Below are 16,073 nucleotides of genomic sequence, written 5' to 3' on the forward strand. Positions count from 1 at the left end.
ATCACAACATGCCCTGCAAAAACAAGTTAGACGTCCTCTACTTTGTTGTTGCAAGTTTTACGTGGCTGCTACGGGCTTAGCAAGAACCGTTCTTACCTACGCATCAAAACCACAATGATAGTTTGTGAAGTTGGTGTTGTTTTAACCTTCGCAAGGACCGGTCATAGCCACACTTGGTTCAACTAAAGTTGGAGAAACTGACACCCGCCAGCCACCTGTGTGCAAAGCACGTCGGTACAACCAGTCTCGCATAAGCGTATGCGTAATGTCGGTCCAGGCCGCTTCATCCTACAATACCGCTGAACCAAAGTATGACATGCTGGTAAGCAGTATGACTTATATCGCCCACAACTCACTTGTGTTCTACTCGTGCACAACATCAACGCATAAAACCTAGGCTCGGATGCCACTGTTGGGGAACGTAGTAATTTCAAAAAAAATTCCTATGCACACGCAAGATCATGGTGATGCATAGCAACAAGAGGGGAGAGTGTTGTCTACATACCCTCATAGACCGGCAACGGAAGCGTTGACACAACATAGAGGAAGTAGTCGTACGTCTTCCCGATCCGACCGATCCAAGTACCGAACGTACGGCACCTCCGAGTTCTGCACACGTTCAACTCGGTGACGTCCCTCGAGCTCCGATCCAGCAAAACATTGAGGGAGAGTTTCGTCAGCACGACGGCGTGATGACGGTGATGATGTTCTATCGACGCAGAGCTTCGCCTAAGCACCGCTATGATATGACCAAGGTGGAATATGGTGGAAGGGGGCACCACACACGGCTAAGGAACGATCACGAGGATCAACTTGTGTCATGGGGTGCCCCCTTGCCTCAGTATATAAATGAGGGAGGGGGGAGGTGCGGCCGGCCCTAGGGGTGCGCCTGGAGGAGTCCTACTCCAACAGGGAGTAGGACTCCCCCCTCTTGCCTTGTTGGAAAAGGAAGGAGGAAGGGAGAAAGAGGAAAGGGGGCGTCGCCCCTCCTTCCTTGTCCTATTCGGACTAGGGGGAGGGGGCGCGGCCTGACCTAGCCGGCCCTCCTCTTCTCCCTTATGGCCCATGTAGGCCCAATAACCCCCGGGGGCGTTTCGGTAACCCCCCGGAACTCCGGTAAAATCCCGATTTCAACCGGAACGTTTCCGATATCCAAATATAGGCTTCCAATATATCAATCTTTATGCCTCGACCATTTCGAGACTCCTCGTCATGTCCGTGATCACATCCGGGACTCCGAACAACCTTCGGTACATCAAACTACAAAAACCCTAATTACGATCGTCACCGAACTTTAAGCGTGCGGACCCTACGGGTTCGAGAACTATGTAGACATGACCGAGACACGTCTCCGATCAATAACCAATAGCGGAACCTGGATGCTCATATTGGCTCCTACATATTCTACAAAGATCTTTATCGGTTAGACCGCATAACAACATACGTTGTTCCCTTTGTCATCGGTATGTAACTTGCCCGAGATTCGATCGTCGGTATCTCAATACCTAGTTCAATCTCGTTACCGGAAAGTCTCTTTACTCGTTCCATAATACATCATCCTGTAACTAACTTATTAGTTGCAATGCTTGCAAGGCTTGAGTGATGTGCATTACCGAGAGGGCCCAGAGATACCTCTCCGACAATCGGAGTGACAAATCCTAATCTCGAAATACGCCAACCCAACAAGTACCTTCGGAGACACCTGTAGAGCACCTTTATAATCACCCAGTTACGTTGTGACATTTGGTAGCACACAAAGTGTTCCTCTAGTAAACGGGAGTTGCATAATCTCATAGTCATAGGAACATCTATAAGTTATGAAGAAAGCATAGCAACAAACTAGACGATCAAGTGCTAAGCTAACGAGTCAATCACATCATTCTCCTAATGATGTGATCTCGTTAATCAAATGACAACTCATGTTTATGGTTAGGAAACATAACCTTCTTTGATCAACGAGCTAGTCAAGTAGAGGCATACTAGTGACACTCTGTTTGTCTATGTATTCACACATGTATTATGTTTCCGGTTAATACAATTCTACCATGAATAATAAACATTTATCATGATATAAGGAAATAAATAATAACTTTATTATTGCCTCTAGGGCATATTTCCTTCAGGTTCTGGTACCACGCTGCTACCAAACTCAAGAACGAGCCCAGGCACGGGATGGACCCGTTACGTTCCACCCGGTGATCAGAACCAAACACACCCTTAGAGTCTAGCAAAATCAACCCTCATTTCAGCCAAAATCCTGGAGCCAGTTCAGTGGCATGGCTACTTGGTTTGCTAGACTAGCCAACGACCCAACGGAGCAACGACGGGGCACGTTGCATGGCCATCCTTGTCATCTGGGCCATCTCGAAGGAGAGGAATGGCAGAATCATGAGAGATCGTGGTCGTCCAACTAAAGTTGTTCTCAATGACATCAATGATAGTATAAGCTGCTGGGTGCTGGCCGGAGCTCGCCACTTGTTGCCGTGAGAGTTGAGCTTAGCTTCTTCTTTCTCTTTAAAAAAATTATTTGCCTGTTTCTATATGACACATTGTACAGTTAGCGTTCTGCCGCCGTTTTCCTAATGAAAATCACAATTCTCCAGTGTTTCTTAAAAAAACATGGATGCGACAATGTCAATACCAAACCGCCCACCATCATCGCTCGTCCGAATTCGCCGCACGGGCCATACATCCGATTGCGCGCGAGGCACCCGTCGTCTCTTCCAACCATGGCACTCACCATAGCTCCATCACCCATAAAATGGAACGAAATTGGTTGGATTTGTTTAGAAAGATCAACTAGCCATACCCTACGACGAAGGGGATTTTACAAGGTTGCTGGAGCAACAACTGCTTCCAATTTCGACACAATTAAGGACAGTATAACCGCATCTAATCCCTGCCCTCACAGTGATTTGGGTTTTTGGCTGTCCGTTTTACTGATCTGAGAGTTTCTGGCCGTCGGATTTCGTGTCTAATGCAGTCTGCTGTGCAATCTGTAGGGGAATGTAGTAATTTCGAAAAAATTCCTACGCACACGCAAGATCATGGTGATGCATAGCAACGAGAGGGGAGAGTGTGATCTACGTACCCTTGTAGACCGACAGCGGAAGCGTTGGCACAACGCGGTTGATGTAGTCGTACGTCTTCACGGCTCGACCGATCAAGCACCGAAACTATGGCACCTCTGAGTTTTAGCACACGTTCAGCTCGATGACGATCCCCGGACTCCGATCCAGCAAAGTGTCGGGGAAGAGTTCCGTCAGCACGACGGCGTGGTGACGATCTTGATGTTCTACCGTCGCAGGGCTTCGCCTAAGCACCGCTACAATATTATCGAGTATTATCGTGGAAGGGGGCACCGCACACGGCTAAGAGAACGATCACGAAGATCAACTTGTGTGTCTAGGGGTGCCCCCTGCCCCCGTATATAAAGGAGCAAGGGGAGGAGGCCGGCCGGCCCTATAGGCGCGCCAAGGAGGAGTCCTCCTCCTAGTAGGAGTAGGACTCCTACTAGGAGGGGAACGAAGTGGGGAGGGAGAAGGAAAGGGGGGCGCCGCCTCCCCTCTCCTAGTCCAATTCGGACCAGGGGGGAGGAGGCGCGCGGCCCACTCTAGCTGCCCTTCTCTTTCTCCACTAAGGCCCATATGGCCCATTACTTCTTCGGGGGGGGGGGGGGGGGGGGTTCCGGTACTCCGATTTTCTCCGAAATCACCGGGAACACTTCCGGTGTTCGAATATAGCCGTCCAATATATCAATCTTTATGTCTCGACCATTTCGAGACTCCTCGTTATGTCCGTGATCACATCCGGGACTCCGAACTAACTACGATACATCAAAACTCATAAACTCATAATATAACTGTCATCGAAACCTTAAGCGTGCGGACCCTACGGGTTCGAGAACAATGTAGACATGACCGAGACATGTCTCCGGTCAATAACCAATAGCAGAACCTGGATGCTCATATTGGATCCCACATATTCTACGAAGATCTTTATCGGTCAGACCGCATAACAACATACGTTGTTCCCTTTGTCATCCGTATGTTACTTGCCCGAGATTCGATCGTCGGTATCTCAATACCTAGTTCAATCTCGTTACCGGCAAGTCTCTTTACTCGTTTCGTAATACATCATTTCGCAACTAACTCATTAGTTGCAATGCTTGTAAGGCTTATGTGATGTGCATTACCAAGAGGGCCCAGAGATACCTCCTCGACAATTGGAGTGACAAATCCTAATCTCGAAATACGCCAACCCAACATGTACCTTTGGAGACACCTGTAGAGCTCCTTTATAATCACCCAGTTATGTTGTGACGTTTGGTAGCACACAAAGTGTTCCTCCGGCAAACGGGAGTTGCATAATCTCATAGTCATAGGAACATGTATAAGTCATGAAGAAAGCAATAGCAACATACTAAACGATCGGGTGCTAAGCTAATGGAATGGGTCATGTCAATCACATCATTCTTCTAATGATGTGATCCCGTTAATCAAATAACAACTCTTTTGTTCATGGTTAGGAAACATAACCATCTTCAATTAACGAGCTAGTCAAGTAGAGGCATACTAGTGACACTTTGTTTGTCTATGTATTCACACATGTATTATGTTTCCGGTTAATACAATTCTAGCATGAATAATAAACATTTATCATGATATAAGGAAATAAATAATAACTTCATTATTGCCTCTAGGGCATATTTCCTTCAGTCTCCCACTTGCACTAGAGTCAATAATCTAGTTCACATCGCCATGTGATCTAACATCAATAGTTCACATCTTTATGTGGTTAACACCCATAGTTCACATCGATATGTGACCAACACCCAAAGGGTTTACTAGAGTTAGTAATCTAGTTCACATCGCTATGTGATTAATACCCAAAGAGTACTAAGGTGTGATCATGTTTTGCTTGTGAGAGAAGTTTAGTCAATGGGTCTGTCACATACAGATCCGTAAGTATTTTTTGAATTCTATGTCTACAATGCTTTGCACGGAGCTACTCTAGCTAATTGCTCCCACTTTCAATATGTATCTAGATCGAGACTTAGAATCATCCAGATCTGTGTCAAAACTTGCATCGACGTAACTTTTTACGACAAACCTTTTGTCACCTCCATAATTGAGAAATATTTCCTTATTCCACTAAGGATAATTTTGACCGTTGTCCAGTGATCTACTCTTAGATCACTATTGTATTCCCTTGCTTAACACAGTGTAGGGTGTACTATAGATCTGGTACACAACATGGCATACTTTATAGAACCTATGGCTGAGGCATAGGGAATGACTTTCATTCTCTTTCTATATTCTGCCGTCGTCGGGCTTTGAGTCTTACTCAATTTCACACCTTGTAACACAGCCAAGAACTCTTTCTTTGACTGTTCCATTTTTGAACTACTTCAAAATATTGTCAAGGTATGTACTCATTGAAAAAACTTATCAAGCGTGTTGATCTATCTCTATAGATCTTGATGCTTAATATGTAAGCAACTTTACCGAGGTCTTTCTTTGAAAAACTTCTTTCAAAAACACTCCTTTATGCTTTGCAGAATAATTCTACATTATTTCCGATCAACAATATGTCATTCACATATACTTATCAGAAATGATGTAGTGCTCCCACTCACTTTCTTGTAAATACAGGCTTCACCGCAAGTCTGTATAAAACTATATGCTTTGATCATCTCATCAAAGCGCATATTCCAACTCCGAGATACTTGCACCAGTCCATAGATGGATCGCTGGAGCTTGCACATTTTGTTAGCACCTTTAGGATTGACAAAACCTTCTGGTTGTATCATATACAACTCTTCTTTAATAAATCCATTAAGGAATGCAGTTTTGTTTATCCATTTGCCGGATTTCATAAAATGCGGCAATTGCTAACATGATTCAGACAGACTTAAGCATAGATACGAGTGAGAAACTCTCATCGTAGTCAACACCTTGAACTTGTCGAAAACCTTTTTGCGACAATTCTAGCTTTGTAGATAGTAACACTACTATCAGCGTTCGTCTTCCTCTTGAAGATCCATTTAATCTCAATGGCTCGCCGATCATTGGGCAAGCCAATCAAAGTCCATACTTTGTTCTCATACATGGATCTCATCTCAGATTTCATGGCCTCAAGCCATTTCACGGAATCTGGGCTCATCATCGCTTCCTCATAGTTCGTAGGTTCGTCATGGTCAAGTAACATGACCTCCAGAACAGGATTACCGTACCACTTTGGTGCGGATCTCACTCTGGTTTACCTACGAGGTTCGGTAGTAACTTGATCTGAAGTTACATGATCATTATCATTAGCTTCCTCACTAATTGGTGTAGTAGTCACAGGAACAGATTTCTATGATGAACTACTTTTCAATAAGGGAGCAGGTACAGTTACCTCTGAAGGAAATATGCCCTAGAGGCAATAAAAAAATTATTATTTATTTCCTTATATCATGATAAATGTTTATTATTCATGCTAGAATTGTATTAACCGGAAACATAATACTTGTGTGAATACATAGACAAACAAAGTGTCACTAGTATGCCTCTACTTGACTAGCTCGTTAATCGAAGATGGTTATGTTTCCTAACCATAAACAAAAGAGTTGTTATTTGATTAACGGGATCACATCATTAGAAGAATGATGTGATTGACATGACCCATTCCATTAGCTTAGCACCCGATCGTTTAGTATGTTGCTATTGCTTTCTTCATGACTTATACATGTTCCTATGACTATGAGATTATGCAACTCCCGTTTGCCGGAGGAACACTTTGTGTGCTACCAAACGTCACAACATAACTGGGTGATTATAAAGGAGCTCTACAGGTGTCTCCAAAGGTACATGTTGGGTTGGCGTATTTCGAGATTAGGATTTGTCACTCCAATTGTCGAGGAGGTATCTCTGGGCCCTCTTGGTAATGCACATCACATAAGCCTTACAAGCATTGCAACTAATGAGTTAGTTGCGAAATGATGTATTACGAAACGAGTAAAGAGACTTGCCGGTAACGAGATTGAACTAGGTATTGAGATACCGACGATCGAATCTCGGGCAAGTAACATACCGATGACAAAGGGAACAACGTATGTTGTTATGCGGTCTGACCGATAAAGATCTTCGTAGAATATGTAAGAGCCAATATGGGCATCCAGGTCCCGCTATAGGTTATTGACCGGAGACGTGTCTCGGTCATGTCTACATTGTTCTCAAACCCGTAGGGTCCGCACGCTTAAGGTTTCGATGACAGTTATATTATGAGTTTATGAGTTTTGATGTACCGAAGGAGTTCGGAGTCCCGGATGAGATCGGGGACATGACGAGGAGTCTCGAAATGGTCGAGACATAACGATTGATATATTGGACGACTATATTCGGACATCGGAAAGGCTCCGAGTGATTCGGGTATTTTTCGGAGTACCAGGTAGTTACGGGAGAAGCAATGGGCCTTGATGGGCTTTAGTGGGAAGAGGAGAAAGGGCCAAGGGGCTGCTGCGCCCCCTCCCCTCTAGTCCGAATTGGACTAGGGAAAAGGGGGCCGGCCACCTCTCCTTCTCCTCCACTTCCTTCTCCCTTCCTCCCCTCTTGGTGGACTCCTACTAGGACTTGGAGTCCTAGTAGGACTCCACATCCTGGCCGCACCTAGCCTTGGTCGGCCTCCTCCTCCTCCATCCTTTATATACTGAGGCAAGGGGCACCCCATGAACACAAGTTGATCCACGTGATCTTATTCTTAGCCGTGTGCGGCGCCCCAGCCACCATAGTCCTCGATAATATTGTAGCGGTGCTTAGGCGAAGCCCTGCAGCAGTAGTACATCAAGATCGTCACCCCGCCGTCGTGCTGACGGAATTCTTCCCCGACACTTTGCTGGATCAGAGTCCGGGGATCGTCATCGAGCTGAACGTGTGCTAAAACTCGGAGGTGCCGTAGTTTCGGTGCTTGATCGGTCGGGCCGTGAAGACGTACGACTACATCAACCAAACGCTTCCGTTGTCGATCTACTAGGTATGTAGATCACGCTCTCCCCCTCGTTGCTATGCATCACCATGATCTTGCGTGTGCGTAGGAAATTTTTTGAAATTACTATGTTCCCCAACAACCTCATCAAGTTCTACTTTCCTCCCACTCACTTCTTTCGAGAGAAACTCCTTCTCTAGAAAGTTTCCGAATTTAGCAACAAAAGTCTTGCCTTCGGATCTGTGATAGAAGGTGTATCCAATAGTTTCCTTTGGATATCCTATGAAGTCGCACTTCTCTGATTTAGGTTTGAGCTTATCAAGTTGAAACTTTTTCACATAAGCATGGCAACCTCAAACTTTAAGAAACGACAGCTTAGGTTTCTTGCTAAACCATAGTTCATACGGTGTCATCTCAACGGATTTAGATGGTGCCCTATTTAATGTGAATGTAGCTGTCTCTAATGCATAACCCCAAAACGATAGTGGTAGATCGGTAAGAGACATCATAGATCGCACCATATCTAATAAAGTACGGTTAGGATGTTCGGACACACCATTACGCTGTGGTGTTCCAGGTGACGTGAGCTGTGAAACCATTCCACATTGTTTTATATGAAGGCCAAACTCGTAACTCAAATATTCTCCTCCACGATCAGATCATAGAAACTTTTATTTTCTTGTTACGATGATTCTCCACTCTAAAATTCTTTGAACTTTTCAAATGTTTCAGACTTGTGTTTCATTAAGTAGATATACCCATATCTGCTCAAATCATCTGTGAAGGTCAGAAAATAACGATACTCGCCACGAGCATCAATACTCATCGGACCGCATACATCGGTATGTATTATTTCCAATAAGTTATTAGCTCGTTCCATTGTTTCGTAGAACGGAGTTTTAGTCATATTGCACATAAGGCATGGTTCGCAAGCATCAAATGATTCATAATCAAGTGATTCCAAAAGTCCATCTTTATGGAGTTTCTTCATGCGCTTTACACCGATATGACCCAAACGGCAGTGCCACAAATAAGTTGCACTATCATTATAAACTTTGCATCTTTTGGCATCAATATTATGAATATGTGTATCACTACGATTGAGATCCAACAAACTATTTTCTTGGGTGTATGACCATCGAAGGTTTTATTCATGTAAACAGAACAACAATTATTCTCTGACTTTAAATGAATAACCATATTGCAATAAACATGATCAAATCATATTCATGCTCAACGCAAACGCCAAATAACATTTATTTAGGTTCAACACTAATCTCGAAAGTGTAGGGAGTGTGCGATGATGATCATATCAATCTTGGAACCACTTCCAACACACATCATCACTTCACCCTCAACTAGTCTCTGTTTATTCTGTAACTCCTGTTTCGAGTTACTAAACTTAGCAAACCGAACAAGTATCAAATACTCAGGGGCTACTATAAACACTAGTAAGGTACACATCAATAACCTGTATATCAAATATACCCTTGTTCACTTTGCCATCCTTCTTATCTACCAAATATTCAGGGCATTTCCGCTTCCATTGACCATTTCCTTTGCAGTAGAAGCACCCAGTTTCAGGCTTTGGTTCAGCTTTGGGCTTATTCGCGGGAGTGACAACTTACTTGTCATTCTATTTGAAGTTCCCTTTCTTTCCCTTTGCCCTTTTCTTGAAACTAGTGGTCTTGTCAATCATCAACACTTGATGCTCTTTCTTGATTTCTACCTTCGTCGATTTTAACATCACGAAGAGCTCGGGAATCGTTTTCGTCATCCCTTGCATACTATAGTTCATCACGAAGTTCTAGCAACTTGGTGATGGTGACTAGAGAACTCTAACAATCACTATGTTATCTGGAAGATTAACTCCCACTTGATTCAAGCGATTGTAGTACCCAGACAACCTGAGAACATGCTTACTAGTTGAGCAATTCTCCTCTATCCTTTAGCTATAGTACTTGTTGGAGACTTCATATCTCTCAACTCGGGTATTTTCTTGAAATATTAACTTCAACTCCTGGAACATCTCATATGGTCCATGACGTTCAAAATGTCTTTGAAGTCCCAATTCTAAGCCGTTAAGCATGATGCACTAAACTATCAAGTAGTCATCATATTTGTTGGAAATATGCCCTAGAGGCAATAATAAATATGTTATTATTATATTTCTTTGTTCATGATAATAGTCTTTTCTTTTATTCATGCTATAACTGTATTATCCGGAAATCGTAATACACGTGTGAATACATAGACCACAATATGTCCCTAGTGAGCCTCTAGTTGACTAGCTCGTTGTGATCAACAGATAGTCATGGTTTCCTGGCTATGGACATTGGATGTCGTTAATAACGGGATCACATCATTAGGAGAATGATGTGATGGACAAGACCCAATCCTAAGCCTAGCACAGATCGTGTAGTTCGTATGCTAAAGCTTTTCTAATGCCAAGTATCTTTTCCTTAGACCATGAGATTGTGCAACTCCCGGATACCGTAGGAATGCTTTGGGTGTACCAAACGTCACCACGTAACTAGGTGGCTATAAAGGTGCATTACAGGTATCTCCGAAAGTGTCTGTTGGGTTGGCACGAATCGAGACTGGGATTTGTCACTCCGTGTAAACGGAGAGGTATCTCTGGGCCCACTCGGTAGGACATCATCATAATGTGCACAATGTGACCAAGGGGTTGATCACGGGATGATGTGTTACGGAACGAGTAAAGAGACTTGCCGGTAACGAGATTGAACAAGGTATCGGTATACCGACGATCGAATCTCGGGCAAGTACAATACCGTTAGACAAAGGGAATTGTATAAGGGATCGATTGAGTCCTTGACATCGTGGTTCATCCGATGAGATCATCGTGGAACATGTGGGAGCCAACATGGGTATCCAGATCCCGCTGTTGGTTATTGACCAGAGAACGTCTCGGTCATGTCTGCATGTCTCCCGAACCCGTAGGGTCTACACACTTAAGGTTCGATGACGCTAGGGTTATAAAGGAAGTTTGTATGTGGTTACTGAATGTTGTTCGGAGTCCCGGATGAGATCCCGGACGTCACGAGGAGTTCCGGAATGGTCCGGAGGTAAAGATTTATATATGGGAAGTCCTGTTTTGGTCACCGGAAGAGTTTCGGGGTTTATCGGTAACGTACCGGGACCACCGGGAGGGTCCCGGGGGTCCACCAAGTGGGGCCACCAACCCCGGAGTCTTGCATGGGCCAAGAGTGGTGAGGGACCAGCCCCTTAGTGGGCTGGTGCACCTCCCACAAGGGCCCATGGCGCCTAAGAGGTGGAAAGGGGGCAAACCCTAAGGGGATATGGGCCTTAGGGCCCATATTGGTGCGCCTCCCTCTCCTCTCCCCTCTTGGCCGCCACCCCCTTTGCCATCTAGGGCTGCCGCCCCCCCTAGGGGTGGGAACCCTAGAGGGGGCGCACCCTCCTCCCTCTCCCCTATAAATAGTGAGGCATAGGGCTGCCCATAACACGCGATTCGATCTCTCGTTGGTGCAGCCCTGCGTCTCTTCTTCCTCCTCTTCTAGCCACGCTCCTCCACCACCACCACGCCGTTGTGCTGCTGCTGGATGGAGTCTTCCTCAACCTCTCCCTCTCTCCTTGCTGGATCAAGTCATGGAAGACATCACCGGGTTGTACGTGTGTTGAACGCGGAGGTGCCGTCCGTTCGGCACTTGGTCATCGGTGATTTGGATCACGACGAGTACGACTCCATCAACCCCGTTCACTTGAACGCTTCCGCTTAGCGATCTACAAGGGTATTTAGATGCACTCTCCTTCCCCTCGTTGCTGGTTTCTCCATAGATAGATCTTGGTGACACGTAGGAAAATTTTGAATTTCTGCTACGTTCCCCAACAGTGGCATCATGAGCTAGGTCTATTGCGTAGATTCTTTGCACGAGTAGAACACAAAGTAGTTGTGGGCGTTGATGTTGTTCAATATGCTTACCGTTACTAGTCCAATCTTGTTTCGACGGTATTGTGGGATGAAGCGGCCCGGACCGACCTTACACGTACTCTTACGTGAGACAGGTTCCACCGATTGACATGCACTTGGTGCATAAGGTGGCTAGCGGGTGCCAGTCTCTCCCACTTTAGTCAGAACGGATTCGATGAAAAGGGTCCTTATGAAGGGTAAATAGCAATTGGCATATCACGTTGTGGTTTTGCGTAGGTAAGAAACGTTCTTGCTAGAAACCCATAGCAGCCACGTAAAACATGCAAACAACAATTAGAGGACGTCTAACTTGTTTTTGCAGGGTATGCTATGTGATGTGATATGGTCAAGAAGAATGTGATGAATGATATGTGATGTATGAGATTGATCATGTTCTTGTAATAGGATTCACGACTTGCATGTCGATGAGTATGACAACCGGCAGGAGCCATAGGAGTTGTCTTTATTTATTGTATGACCTGCGTGTCATTAAACAACGCCATGTAATTACTTTACTTTATTGCTAACGCGTTAGCCATAGTAGTAGAAGTAGTCGTTGGCGAGACAACTTCATGAAGACACGATGATGGAGATCATGATGATGGAGATCATGGTGTCATGCCGGTGACGACGATGATCATGGAGCCCCGAAGATGGAGATCAAAGGAGCAAAATGATATTGGCCATATCATGTCCACTATTTGATTGCATGTGATGTTTATCATGTTTATGCATCTTGTTTACTTAGAACGACGGTAGTAAATAAGATGATCCCTTACAACAATTTCAAGAAGTGTTCTCCCCTAACTGTGCACCGTTGCTACAGTTCGTCGCTTCTAAGCACCACGTGATGATCGGGTGTGATGGATTCTTACGTTCACATACAACGGGTGTAAGACAGATTTTACACACGCGAAAACACTTAGGGTTAACTTGACGAGCCTAGCATGTACAGACATGGCCTCGGAACACGGAGACCGAAAGGTCGAGCATGAGTCGTATAGTAGATACGATCAACATGAAGATGTTCACCGATGATGACTAGTCCGTCTCACGTGATGATCGGACACGGCCTAGTTCACTCGAATCATGTAATCACTTAGATGACCAGAGGGATGTCTATCTGAGTGGGAGTTCATAAGATGAACTTAATTATCCTGAACATAGTCAAAAGGATTTTGCAAATTATGTCGTAGCTCGCGCTTTAGTTCTACTGTTTTAGATATGTTCCTAGAGAAAATATAGTTGAAAGTTGATAGTAGCAATTATGCGGACAGTAGAAAGCTTATGTCCTTAATGCACTGCTCAGTGTGACAAACCCCAAACATCATTTGTGGATGTTGCGAACATCGGACATACACGTTTTGATAACTACGTGATAGTTCAATTAAACGGTTTAGAGTTGAGGCACTAAAGACGTTTTCGAAACATCGCGGAACATATGAGATGTTTCAAGGGCTGAAATTGGGATTTCAGGCTCATGCCCACGTCAAGAGGTATGAGACCTCCGACGATTTTCTTAGCCAGCAAACTAAGGGAGAAGAGCTCAATCATTGAGCTTGTGCTCAGATTGTCTGAGTGCAACAATCACTTGAATCGAGTGGGATTGATCTTCCAGATGAGATAGTGATGTTTCCCCAAAGTCATTGCCACCAAGCTGCTAAAGCTTCGTGATGAACTATAACATATCAGGGACATATATGATGATCCTTGAGATATTCGCGATGTTTGACACCACGAAAGTAGAAATCAAGAAGGAGCATCAATTGTTGATGGTTAGTGAAACCACTAGTTTCAAGAAGGGCAAGGGAAAGAAGGGATACTACATAAAACAGCAAATCAGCTGCTGCTCCAGTGAAGAAACCCAAGGTTGAACCCAAACCCGAGACTAAGTGCTTCTGCGATAAGGGGAATAGTCACTAGAGCAGAATTACCCTAGATACTTGGTAGATGAGAAGGCTGGCAAGGTCGATAGAAGTATATTGGATATACATTGTGTTGATGTGTACTTTACTAGTACTCCTAGTAGCACCAGGGTATTAGATACCGGTTCGGTTGCTAAAGTGTTAGTAACTCGAAATAAAAGCTACGGAATAAATGGAGACTAGCTAAAGGTGAGCTGACGGTATGTGTTGGAAATGTTTCCAATGTTGATATGATCAAGCATCGCACGCTCCCTCTACCATCGAGATTGGTGTTAACACCTGAATAATTGTTATTTGGTGTTTGCGTTGAGCATAGACATGATTGGATTATGACTATCGCAATACGGTTATTCATTTAAAGAGAATAATGGTTACTCTATTTATTTGAATAATACCTTCAATGGTATTGCACCAAAAATGAATGGTTCACTGAAATCTTGATCGTAGTGATACACATGTTCATGCCAAAAGATAGTAATGATAGTACCACCTACTTGTGGCACTGCCACGTAAGTCATATCGGTATAAAATGCATGAAGAAGCTCCATGTTGATGGATCTTTGGACTCACTCATTTTTGAAAGGTTTGAGACATGCGAACCATGCCTGTTGGTGTATACGCATGAAGAAACTCCATGCAGATGGATCATTTGGACTCACTTGATTTTGAATCACTTAAGATATGCAAATCATACCACATAGGCAAGATGACTGAAAAGCCTCGGTTTCAGTAAAATGGAACAAGATAGCAACTTGTTGGAAGCAACACATTTTGATGTGTGCAATCCAATGAGTGCTGAGGCATGCAGTGAATATCGTTATGTTCTTACTTCACAGATGATTCGAGTAGATGTTGAGAATATTTACTTGATGAAACACAAGTCTGAATTATTGAATGGTTCAAGTAATTTCAGAGTGAAGTTGAAGATCATTGTGACAAGAGGATGAAATGTCTATGATATGATCATAGAGATGAGTATCTGAGTTACGAGCTTTGGCACGCAATTAATACATTGTGGAAATTGTTTCACAATTAATACCGCCTGGAACACCATAGTGAGGGTGTGTCCGAACATCATAGTTGCACCCTATTGGATATGGTGCGTACCATGATGTCTCTTATCGAATTACCACTATCATTTATGGGTTAGGCATTAGAGACAACCCACATTCACTTTAAATAGGGCACCACGTAATTCCGTTGAGATGACACCATTGAACTATGTTAGAGAAACCTAAGATGTCATTTCTTAAAGGTTTGGGGCTGCGACGCTTATGTGAAAAGTTTCAGGTTGATAAGCTCGAACCCAAAGCGGATAAAATGCATCTTCATAGGACACCCAAAACAGTTGGGTATACCTCCTAATTCAGATCCGAAAGCAATAAGGATTGTTTCTTGTACCGGGTCCTTTCTCGAGGAAAAGTTTGTCTCGAAAGTTGAGTGGGAGGATGGTGGAGACTTGATGAGGTTATTGAACCATCACTTCAACCAGTGTGTATCAGGGCACAGGAAGTTGTTCCTGTGGCACCTACACCAATTGAAGTGGAAGCTTATGATAGTGATCATGAAACTTTCGGATCAAGTCACTACCGAACCTCGTAGGGACGACAAGGACGCGTACTACTTCGGAGTGGTACGGTGATCCTGTCTTGAAGGTCATGTTGCTAGACAACAATGAACCTACGAGCTATGGAGAAGCGATGGTGGGCCCAAATTCCGACAAATGGTTAGAAGCTATGGAATCCGAGATAGGATCCATGTATCAGAACAAAGCATGGACTTTGGTGGACTTGCCCGATGATCGGCAAGCCATTGAGATAAATGGATCTTTAAGAAGAAGACGGACATGGACGGTAATGTCACCGTCTATGAAGCTCGACTTGTGGCGAAGAGTTTTTCACAAGTTCAAGGAGTTGACTACGATGAGATTTTCTCATCCGTAGCGATGCTTAAGTCCGTTGGAATCATGTTAGCATTAGCTGCATTTATGAAATCTGGCAGATGGATGTCAAGACGAGTTTCCTTACCAGTTTTCGTAAGGAAAGGTTGTATGTGATACAATCAGAAAGGTTTTGTCGATTCTAAGGATGCTAAAAGGTATGCTAGCTCCAGCGATCCTTCCATGGACTGGAGTAAGCATCTCGGAGTTGGAATGTGCGCTTGGATGAGATGATCAAAGATTTTGGGTTTATACAAAGTTTATGAGAAACTTGTATTTCCAAAGAAGT

Source organism: Triticum aestivum, chromosome 6A, assembly GCF_018294505.1.
Source record: "Triticum aestivum cultivar Chinese Spring chromosome 6A, IWGSC CS RefSeq v2.1, whole genome shotgun sequence".
Lineage (NCBI taxonomy): Eukaryota > Viridiplantae > Streptophyta > Magnoliopsida > Poales > Poaceae > Triticum > Triticum aestivum.